Source organism: Chiloscyllium plagiosum, unplaced genomic scaffold (assembly GCF_037043375.1).
Source record: "Chiloscyllium plagiosum isolate Xiang-an unplaced genomic scaffold, Cpla_swu_hap1 HiC_scaffold_53X, whole genome shotgun sequence".
In the NCBI taxonomy this organism is placed as follows: Eukaryota; Metazoa; Chordata; class Chondrichthyes; order Orectolobiformes; family Hemiscylliidae; genus Chiloscyllium; species Chiloscyllium plagiosum.
The window spans coordinates 23,681,089-23,691,969 of NW_028270191.1; the positions used below are offsets into that span (position 1 = coordinate 23,681,089).

A 10,881-nucleotide genomic window follows, 5' to 3' on the forward strand; every position below is an offset into this window, starting at 1 on the left:
GGGGGGACAGGATGCTGGGGGTGGGAGTGTTGCGGATGGCAGGATGCTGGGGGTGGGAGTGTTAGGGGGGCAGGATGCTGGGGGTGGGAGTGTTGGGGACAGGATGCTGGGGGTGGGAGTATTGGGGGACAGGATGCTGGGGGTGGGAGTGTTGGGGGACAGGATGCTGGGGGTGGGAGTGTTGGGGGACAGGATGCTGGGGGTGGGAGTGTTGGGGGACAGGATGCTGGGGGTGGGAGTATTGGGGGACAGGATGCTGGGGGTGGGAGTGTTGGGGGACAGGATGCTGGGGGTGGGAGTGTTGGGGCAGGTGCTCGGGGTGAGAGTGTTGAGGACAGGATGCTGGGGGTGGGAGTGTTGGGGGACAGGATGCTGTGGGTGGGAGTGTTTGGGGGGACAGGATGCTGGGGATGGGAGTGTTGGGGGACAGGATGTTGGGGTTGGGAGTGTTGGGAACAGGATGTTGGGGGTGGGAGCGTTGGGGACAGGATGCTGGGGGTGGGAGTGTTGGGGGGAAGGATGCTGGGTGTGGGAGTTTTGGCGGCAGGATGCTGGGGGTGGGAGTGTTGGGGGCAGGATGCTGGGTGTGAGAGTGTTGGGACAGGATGCTCTGCGTGGGAGTGTTGGGGGGACAGGATGCTGGGGATTGGAGTGTTGGGGGCAGGATGCTGTGGGTTGGAGTGTTTGGGGGGACAGGATGCTGGGGGTGGGAGTGTTGCGGATGGCAGGATGCTGGGGGTGGGAGTGTTAGGGCGGCAGGATGCTGGGGGTGGGAGTGTTGGGGACAGGATGCTGGGGGTGGGAGTGTTGGGGGACAGGATGCTGGGGGTGGGAGTGTTGGGGGTGGCAGGATGCTGGGGGTGGGAGTGTTGGGGGGCATGATGCTGGGGGTGGGAGTTTTGAGGACAGGATGCTGGGGATGGGAGTGTTGGGGGACAGGATGCTGGGGGTGAGAGTGTTGGGGGTTAGGATGCTGGGTGTGGGAGTGTTGGGGACAGGATGCTGGGTGTGGGAGTGTTAGGGGGGCAGGATGCTGAGGGTGGGAGTGTTTGGGGGGACAGGATGCTGGGGGTGGGAGTGTTGCGGATGGCAGGATGCTGGGGGTGGGAGTGTTAGGGGGGCAGGATGCTGGGGGTGGGAGTGTTGGGGACAGGATGCTGGGGGTGGGAGTGTTGGGGGACAGGATGCTGGGGGTGGGAGTGTTGGAGGACAGGATGCTGGGGGTGGGAGTGTTGGGGATGCAGGATGCTGGGGGTGGGTGTGTTTGGGGACAGGATGCTGGTGGTGGGAGTGTTGGGGGACAGGATGCTGTATGTGGGAGTGTTGGGGGACAGGATGCTGGGGGTGGGTGTGTTTGGGGACAGGATGCTGAGGGTGGGAGTGTTGGGGACAGGATGCTGGCGGTGGGAGTGTTGGGGGACAGGTTGCTGTATGTGGGAGTGTTGGGGGGACAGGATGCTGTATGTGGGAGTGTTGGGGGGACAGGATGCTGGGGGTGGGAGTATTGGGGACAGGAAGCTGGGTGTGGGAGTGTTGGGGGGGACAGGATGCTGGGGGTGGGAGTGTTGGGGGTGCAGGATGCTGGGGGTGGGAGTGTTGTGGACAGAATGCTGGGGTTGGGAGTGTTGGGGGGGACAGGATGCTGGGGGTGGGAGTGTTGGGGGTGCAGGATGCTGGGGGTGGGAGTGTTGGGGACAGGATGCTGGGGGTGGGTGTGTTGGGGGGACAGGATGCTGGGGGTGGGAGTGTTGGGGGACAGGATGCTGGGGGTGGGAGTGTTGGGGGATAGGATGCTGGGGGTGGGAGTGTTGGGGGACAGGATGCTGGGGGTGGGAGTATTGGGGGACAGGATGCTGGGGGTGGGAGTGTTGGGGGACAGGATGCTGGGGGTGGGAGTGTTGGGGCAGGTGCTCGGGGTGAGAGTGTTGAGGACAGGATGCTGGGGGTGGGAGTGTTGGGGGACAGGATGCTGGGGGTGGGAGTGTTTGGGGACAGGATGCTGTGGGTGGGATGATGGGGGGGCCGGATGCTTGGGGTGGGTGTGTTGGGGACTGTATGTTGGAGGTGGGAGTATTGGGGGACAGGATGCTGGGGGTGGGAGTGTTGGGGGTCAGGATGCTGGGGGTGGGAGTGTTGGGGGACAGGATGCTGGGGGTGAGAGTGTTGCGGGTGGCAGGATGCTGGGGGTGGGAGTGTTGGAGGGACAGGATGCTGGGGGTGGGAGTGTTGGGGACAGGATGCTGGGGGTGGGAGTGTTGGGGGACAGGATGCTGGGGGTGGGAGTGTTGGGGACAGGATGCTGGGGGTGGGAGTGTTGGGGGTGTAGGATGCAGGGTGTGGGTGTGTTTGGGGACAGGATGCTGAGGGTGGGAGTGTTGGGGACAGGATGCTGGCGGTGGGAGTGTTGGGGGACAGGATGCTTGGGGTGGGAGTGTTGGGGACTGTATGTTGGGGGTGGGAGTGTTGGGGGACAGGATGCTGGGGGTGGGAGTGTTGGGGGTCAGGATGCTGGGGGTGGGAGTGTTGGGGGACAGGATGCTGGGGGTGGGAGTGTTGGGGCAGGTGCTCGGGGTGAGAGTGTTGAGGACAGGATGCTGGGGGTGGGAGTGTGTGGGGACAGGATGCTGGGGGTGGGAGTGTTTGGGGACAGGATGCTGGGGGTGGGAGTGTTGGGGGTCAGGATGCTGGGGGTGGGAGTGTTGGGGCAGGTCCTCGGGGTGGGAGTGTTGAGGACAGGAAGCAGGGGATGGGAGTCTTGGGGGACAGGATGCTGGGGGTGGGAGTGTTTGGGGACAGGATGCTGAGGGTGGGAGTGTTGGGGACAGGATGCTGAGCGTGGGAGTGTTGGGGGGGGGCAGGATGCTAGGGGTGAGAGTGTTGCAGGGCAGGAAGCAGGGGATGGGAGTCTTGGGGGACAGGATGCTGGGGATGGGAGTGTTGGGGACAGGATGCTGGGTTGGGAGTGTTGGGGGGGGCAGGATGCTGGGGGTGGGAGTTTTGGAGGTCAGGATGCTGGGGGTGGGAGTGTTTGGGGGGACAGGATGCTGGGGATGAGAGAGTTGAGGACAGGATGCTGGGGGTGGGAGTGTTGGGGGACAGGATACTGGGGGTGGGAGTGTTGAGGACAGAATGCTGGGGGTGGGAGTGTTGGGGGTCAGGATGCTGGGGGTGGGAGTGTTGGGGGACAGGATGCTGGGGGTGGGAGTGTTGGGGCAGGTGCTCGGAGTGGGAGTGTTGTGCACAGGATGCTGGGGGTGGGAGTGTTGGGGGACAGGATGCTGGGGGTGGGAGTCTTTGGGGATAGGATGCTGAGGGTGGGAGTTTTGATGACAGGATGCTGGGGGTGGGTGTGTTTGGGGACAGGATGCTGAGCGTGGGAGTGTTGGGGGGGCAGGATGCAGGGGATGGGAGTGTTGGGGACAGGATGCTGGGGGTGGGAGTGTTGGGGGGGTAGGATGCGGGGGTGGGAGTGTTGGGGGGGGCAGGATGCTGGGGGTGGGAGTGTTGGGGACAGGATGCTGGGGGTGCAGGATGCTGGGGGTGGGAGTGTTGAGGACAGGATGCTGAGGGTGGGAGTGTTGGGGATGCAGGATGCTGGGGGTGGGAGTGTTGGGGGTCAGGATGCTGGGGGTGGGAATGTTGGAGGTCAGGATGCTGTGGGTGGAGTGTTGGGGGGGCAGGATGCTGTGGGTGGAGTGTTGGGGGACAGGATGTTGGGGTGGGAGTGTTGGGGACAGGATGCTGGGGGTGGGAGTGTTGGGGGTGCAGGATGCTGGGGGTGGGAGTGTTGGGGACAGGATGCTGGAGGTGGGAGTGTTGGGGACAGGATGCTGGGGGTGGGAGTGTTGGGGGTGCAGGATGCTGGGGGTGGGAGTGTTGGGGGTCAGGATGCTGGGGGTGGGAGTGTTGGGGGTCAGGATGCTGGGGGTGGGAGTGTTGGGGGGGCAGGATGCTGTGGGTGGAGTGTTGGGGGGGCAGGATGCTGTGGGTGGAGTGTTGGGGACAGGATGCTGGGGGTGGGAATGTTGGGGCAGGATGCTGGGGGTGGGAGTGTTGGGGTACAGGATGCTCGGGGTGGGAGTGTTGGTGGACAGGATGTTGGGGGTGGGAGTGTTGGGGGGACAGGATGCTGGGGGTGGGAATGTTGGGGGGACAGGATGCTGGGGGTGGGAGTGTTGGGGCGGAAGGATGCTGGGTGTGGGAGTGTTGGGGGCAGGATGCTGGGGGTGGGAGTGTTGGGCGGGCAGGATGCTGGGTGTGGGAGTGTTGGGGGCAGGATGCTGTGGGTGGGAGTGTTCGGGGCTGGATACTGGGGGTGGGAGTGTTGGGGGGGCAGGATGCTGGGGGTGGGAGTGTTGGGGGTGCAGGATGCTGGGGGTGGGAGTGTTGGGGGACAGGATGCTGTGGGTGGGAGTGTTCGGGGCTGGATACTGGGGGTGGGAGTGTTGGGGGGGCAGGATGCTGGGGGTGGGAGTGTTGGGGGTGCAGGATGCTGGGGGTGGGAGTGTTGGGGGACAGGATGCTGAGGGTGGGAGTGTTGGGGGACAGGATGCTGATGGTGGGAGTGTTGGGGACAGGATGCTGGGGGTGGGAGTGTTGGGGTGGCAGGATGCTGTGGGTGGGAGTTTTGGGGGACAGGATGCTGAGGGTGGGAGTGTTGGGGACAGGATGCTGGGGGTGGGAGTGTTGGGGCAGGATGCTGGGGGTGGGAGTATTGAGGACAGTATGCTGGAGGTGGTATTGTTGGGACAGGATGCTGTGGGTGGGAGTGTTGGGGACAGTATGCTGGGGGTGGGAGTGTTGGGGCAGGATGCTGGGGGTGGGAGTGTTGGGGCAGGATGCTGGGGGTGGGAGTGTTGGGGGTGCAGGATGCTGGGGGTGGGAGTGTTGGGGACAGGATGCTGGAGGTGGGAGTGTTGGGGACAGGATGCTGGGGGTGGGAGTGTTGGGGTTGCAGGATGCTGGGGGTGGGAGTGTTGGGGGTCAGGATGCTGCTGGTGGGAGTGTTGGGGGTCAGGATGCTGGGGGTGGGAGTGTTGGGGGGGCAGGGTGCTGTGGGTGGAGTGTTGGGGGGGCAGGATGCTGTGGGTGGAGTGTTGGGGACAGGATGCTGGGGGTGGGAATGTTGGGGCAGGATGCTGGGGGTGGGAGTGTTGGGGTACAGGATGCTCGGGGTGGGAGTGTTGGTGGACAGGATGTTGGGGGTGGGAGTGTTGGGGGGACAGGATGCTGGGGGTGGGAATGTTGGGGGGACAGGATGCTGGGGGTGGGAGTGTTGGGGCGAAAGGATGCTGGGTGTGGGAGTGTTGGGGACAGTATGCTGGAGGTGGTATTGTTGGGACAGGATGCTGGGGGTGGGAGTGTTGGGGACAGTATGCTGGGGGTGGGAGTGTTGGGGCAGGATGCTGGGGGTGGGAGTGTTGGGGCAGGATGCTGGGGGTGGGAGTGTTGGGGCAGGATGCTGGGGGTGGGAGTGTTGGGGACAGTATGCTGGGGGTGAGAGTGTTGGGGCAGGATGCTGGGGGTGGGAGTGTTGGAGACAGTATGCTGGGGGTGAGAGTGTTGGGGCAGGATGCTGGGGGTGGGAGTGTTGGGACAGGATGCTGGGGGTGGGAGTGTTGGGACAGGATGCTGGGGGTGGGAGTGTTGGGGACAGGATGCTGGGGTTGGGAGTGATGGGGCAGGATGCTGGGGGTGGGAGTGTTGGGGACAGGATGCTGGGGTTGGGAGTGATGGGGCAGGATGCTGGGGGTGGGAGTGTTGGGACAGGATGCTGGGGGTGGGAGTGTTGGGGACAGGATGCTGGGGTTGGGAGTGTTGGGGACAGGATGCTGGGGTTGGGAGTGATGGGGCAGGATGCTGGGGGTGGGAGTGTTGGGACAGGATGCTGGGGTTGGGAGTGATGGGGCAGGATGCTGGGGGTGGGAGTGTTGGGACAGGATGCTGGGGGTGGGAGTGTTGGGGACAGGATGCTGGGGTTGGGAGTGCTGGGGCAGGATGCTCGGGGTGGGAGTGCTGGGGGGCCAGGATGCTGGGGTGGGAGTGTTGGGGGAGTACGGGGTGGTAATGGGTGGGGGGGGAGGATGCTGGGGGTGAAAGGGGACAGTAAGTTTTCACACTAGCCAGCCTTTCCAGCAAACCCATAGCATTACCTTTCCGGTCTTGCAGCCACTCTGTTCAATTTGACTTTCTAACTGCGGTGACACCCAGCGCTTCCCTTTAACCGCATAACCACACATTCCAAACCCTTTTCAAGAACTTAACCCAACCATAGATTCCGCCCCCGCCTCCCCCCCCCCCCCACCCCACCACACACACCCACCCCCACTCCCACCTCCCTTTCCCCTCTCCCTCCCTCCCAACCATGCCCTCTTACTGTGCAAAGTGTTCCGGCTCTCAATAAAATGGTGCAATCTGATGCATTTACAATTCGGGTGGTTAAGAGAGAGAGAGAGGGGGGTCGGGGTGGGGGTGGTGTATACAAATAGAAAATTGTAGCGAAGGAGAATGAAACGCTCTCCCAGCTCAGAGCTGGAGGATGGAGATTTGGTGGCGTTTGGGCGAGTGCCATGGATGGAGACTGCATCTGACATTTCAATATTGTGCCATCTCTCAGCAAATGAGCTGAGATTCCGGGCGAAATCCGCGGTAAAGAGGGGAGGTGGGGGCAGCAATTCTGGAGGTAACCTGCAGAGAGGATGGAATCTTTCTGGGTGGGGGGGCTGAGGTAGAAGAGAGCCCCAGCAGACACCCTACTCAGAAATGCAGACGATGTTCACGGCTGGAAAAATTGTTCTGCGGCAAGGGCTTGTGCTGGGCTAAGCGGAGGCGAATAAAACGCCGCTTCTTTTCTGTGTTTTTTTTTGGTTATGGGGGGGGGGGGGGAGAGGTGAGGGGAAAGCGCTGCCGCCCGAGGAAAAGAAGGGATTGACTTACATTCGGTGCTCTAACAGAGACCGCGGAAGGTGATGCTGTACTGCAGATGTTGAAAGGATGCAGGAGAAACTGCGGTTGTCGCCATATTGCAGCGCTTCCTTCCCTTCCCAGTGCGTGCCGTTACCTTGCATAATTGATGACTCTCAGCAGCGTGTTAGGGATCATGTCCAAAAACAGTCTGTGTGTGTGTGTCTCTCTCTCTCTCTCCTACCACCAACATCCCCCCCCCCCCCCCCGAAATGCCTGGGTTAGAATCCAGTTCCCACCACCAGCACCTCATTCACTCACCCGCCTCGCCTTCACTTTGCCATTGCCTCCTCTCCCAGATCTGCCAGTCAGCTAGCTGTGCACACAGCAGCACTCGCCCAACTTTTCTCGGGGCTTGCTGGGGCTTCCGTGAAACGCACGCACCCGCCGGGGAAATGTAGCCTGCATGTGATCCGATCATTCATCAATCCGCTCTTCTCAAGGGCTATATGAAAGTGCAATGACAGCCGGTGCCTGCTTCTTACTGAGTCATGGCTCTGTGAGGACCACTGCGCCCCTGTCCTGGATGTTTGGTTTCATGTGTCATTCTCACACTGAACCAATAATTTTTTTTTTCCTGCGGTTCACTTCGGTTTCTTTCCTGTTTGTTTTCTTTCGCTGTTCCTTTTCAATAGAAAATGGGTTTCAGGTCCGTGGGCATCTGGAAAGCAAGAGAATGCCATAGACTTTGCTGTGGCATTACTCAGAGTAAGTCAGACAGCTTCGACATCCTAGGACAAACACAGAAAATGCTGGAGAAATACAGCGGGTCTGGCAGCATCGGTGGAGAGAGAAACGTTTTGAGTCTGGTATGACTTCTTCAGTACTGTAACATCCTGGGGGTTTGCCATTGACAAGAAACTGAACTGGATTATACTGTGGCTACCAAAGCAGGTCAGAAGCTGGGTCTTGTACAAGTAACTCACCTCCTGACTCCTCATTGTCTGTCCACAAGGCACAACTCAGGGGTATACTTGCCACTTGCCTGGATGGGTGCAGCTCCAACAATTCTCAGAAAACTCAACATCATCCAGGACAAAGCAGCCCACTTAATAAGTACTTCACCACCACCTTCAATAATAACTCCTCTCACCAACGCTCAGTAGCAGCAGTGTGTACCATCGACAAAATGCACTGCAGAAATTCACCAAGACTCCTAAGACAGCCAAACCCATGACCTTTACCACATAAAAAGTCAAGGGCAGAAATACCACCTCCCTTCAAATTCCCCTCCAAGCCACTCACCATCCTGACTTGGAAATATATCATCGTTCCTTCACTGTAACTGGATCAAAATCCTAGAACTGCCTTCCTGACAGTGTTGTAGGTCTACCGACAGCATTAGTCAGAACACTGAGTACAGGAGTTGGGAGGTCATGTTGCAGCTGTACAGGACATTGGTTAGGCCACTGTTGGAATATTGTTGGCAATTCTGGTTTCCCTCATATTGGAAAGATGTTGTTGAACTTGAAAGGGTTCAGAAAAGATTTACAAGGATGTTGCCAGAGCTGGAGGATTTGAGCTACAGGGAGAGGCTGAACAGGCTGGGGCTGTTTTCCCTGGAGCATTGGAGGCTGGGGGGTGACCTTATAGAGGTTTATAAAATCATGAGGGGCATGGATAGGGTAAATAGACAAAGTCTTTTCCCAGGGGTGGGGGAGTCAAGAACTAGAGGGCATAGGTTCAGGATGATAGGGGAAAGATTTAAAAGGGACCTAACGGACAATGCTTTCATGCAGAGGGTGGTATGTGTATGGAATGAGCTGCCAGAGGAAGTGGTGGAGGCTGGTACAATTACATTTAAAAGGCATCTGGCTGGGCGTATGAATAGGAAGAGATTGGAGGGATTATGTGCCAAGTGCTGGAAAGTGGGACTACATTAGGTTAGGATATCTGGTCAGCATGGATGTGTTGGACCGAAGGGTCTGTTTCCATACTGTACATCGCTATGACTCTCTGACATGGACTGCATGGTTCAAGAAGGCAATTCACCACCACCTTCTCAAGGGCAACTATGAGCAGATAATAAATGCTGGCCCAGCAAGCTTTCTAATGAATGGAGTTGCATGTCATATAATGCACAATGTATTATTCTGCTTTTTCAATCTGCCCTGACCCTTTAAGATGCTAAAGTTTAATTGCTGTGACCAGCAATGTTCTGAGTTTTGCTGCTGTGTGTGAAGGAAGTTTTCAGATCTGCAGATGCTTGTAAATTTCAGGCTCACCTTCAACTTAAAGAAATCGGTGTGAAATTTGCTGCTTGTTCTTCCTGTAATGTCTTCTAATAATTGAAATATAACAAGCTGAAAACTAAGTTATATCTATTAACATCTCAGTCATAAAACTTCTTTCAGATGCTGACTAGCCTATTACCTACATTTTGCTCTTATTGCAATTTTCAGCAGTTAATAACTTTCCCTTTTATCTATTGCTGTTTCTCTATATATTCCAACACTGTAAACTTCTGAGTTTTCCTATTCTGATTAATTCTCTGCTTAGATCTCTTATGCCATCCTTCCACTTTTTTTTTCTACATCCCTTTTTTATAAATGTTAGTCATAGAGTCATAGAGATGTACAGCATGGAAACAGACCCTTCGGTCCAACCCGTCCATGCTGACCAGATATCCCAACACAATCTAGTCCCACCTGCTAGCATCTGGCCCATATCCCTCCAAACCCTTCCTATTCATATACCCATCCAAATGCCTCTTAAATGTTGCAATTGTACCAGTCTCCACCACATCCTCCGGCAGCTCATTCCATACACGTACCACCCTCTGTGTGAAAAGGTTGCCCCTCAGGTCTCTTTTATATCTTTCCACTCTCACCCTAAACCTACGCCCTCTAGTTCTGCACTCCCCGGCCCCAGGGAAAAGACTTTGCTTATTTATCCTATCCGTGCACCTCATAATTTTGTAAACCTCTATAAGGTCACCCCTCAGCCTCCGACGCTCAAGAGAAAACAGCACCAGCCTGTTCAGCCCCTCCCTGTAGCTCAGATCCTTCAGCCCTGGCAACATCCTTGTAAATCTTTTCTGAACCCTTCCAAGTTTCACAACATCTTTCTGATAGGAAGGAGACCAGAATTGCACGCAATATTCCAACAGTGGCCTAACCAATGTCCTGTATGGCCGCAACATGACCTCCCAACTCCTGTACTCAATACTCTGACCAATAAAGGAAAGCATATCAAACGCCTTCTTCACTATCCTATCTACCTGTGACCCCACTTTCCAGGAGCTATGAATCTGCACTCCAAGGTCTCTTTGTTCAGCAACACTCCCCAGGACCTTACCATTAAGTCTATAAGTCCTGCTAAGATCTTAACATGAAAGAGGTGTATAGTGGTAAGAACCCAATGAAATGCATCTGAAAATATTGGAATAAAAGACACTTGTATCAATTTTAAGACCATAACAATTAGGAACAGAAGTAGGCCATTCAGCCTTTCGAGATTGCTCTCCCATTCAGTGAGATCATGGCTGATCTGATCATCCTGAACTCCATTTTCTTGTCTTTTCCCCATAACCGTTGATTCCATTACAGATTAATCTGTCTATCTCAGCTTTGAGTATACTTAATGCTTCAGCTTCTACAGGTAAAGAGTTCCACAGATTCACGACCGTCTGAGAGAAGAAATTCCTCATCTCTAAAATGTGCGATCTTGAATTCTGAGATTAAACCCTGTGATCTTCAACTCTCCCATAAGGGGAAAAAACCTTTTCACATCTCAGAGCAAATGACTGCAGATGCTGGAATCTGTACTGAAAACAAAAAATGTTGGAGATCAGTGGGTCAGGCAGCATCCATGGAGAGAGAGCAAACCAACTTTTCAAATCTAGATGACTTCATCAGAGCTGACGTTAAGTGTGTAATAGTTGAGGTGGGCGGGGGCATTGAGTTCTGGGGGAGAAAG

General features: G+C 56.6%; 1 protein-coding gene across 8 annotated transcripts in view; it reads right to left on the reverse strand.

Annotated features, from left to right (window-relative positions):
- The window catches only part of LOC122543258 (sodium channel protein type 8 subunit alpha-like), a 418,530-nt gene extending 410,879 nt beyond the window's left edge, over positions 1-7,651 (reverse strand). For 7 of the 8 annotated variants that reach the window (XM_087985570.1, XM_087985567.1, XM_087985569.1 and 4 more), the window contains exon 1: positions 6,937-7,072. The gene's annotated coding sequence lies outside the window, so the exon portion shown is untranslated. Of the gene's footprint in view, positions 1-6,936; positions 7,073-7,224 lie in introns of those variants that run through there. The other variant, XM_087985565.1, reaches the window with a different exon arrangement.
- Between the last annotated feature and the right edge of the window lie 3,230 nt (positions 7,652-10,881).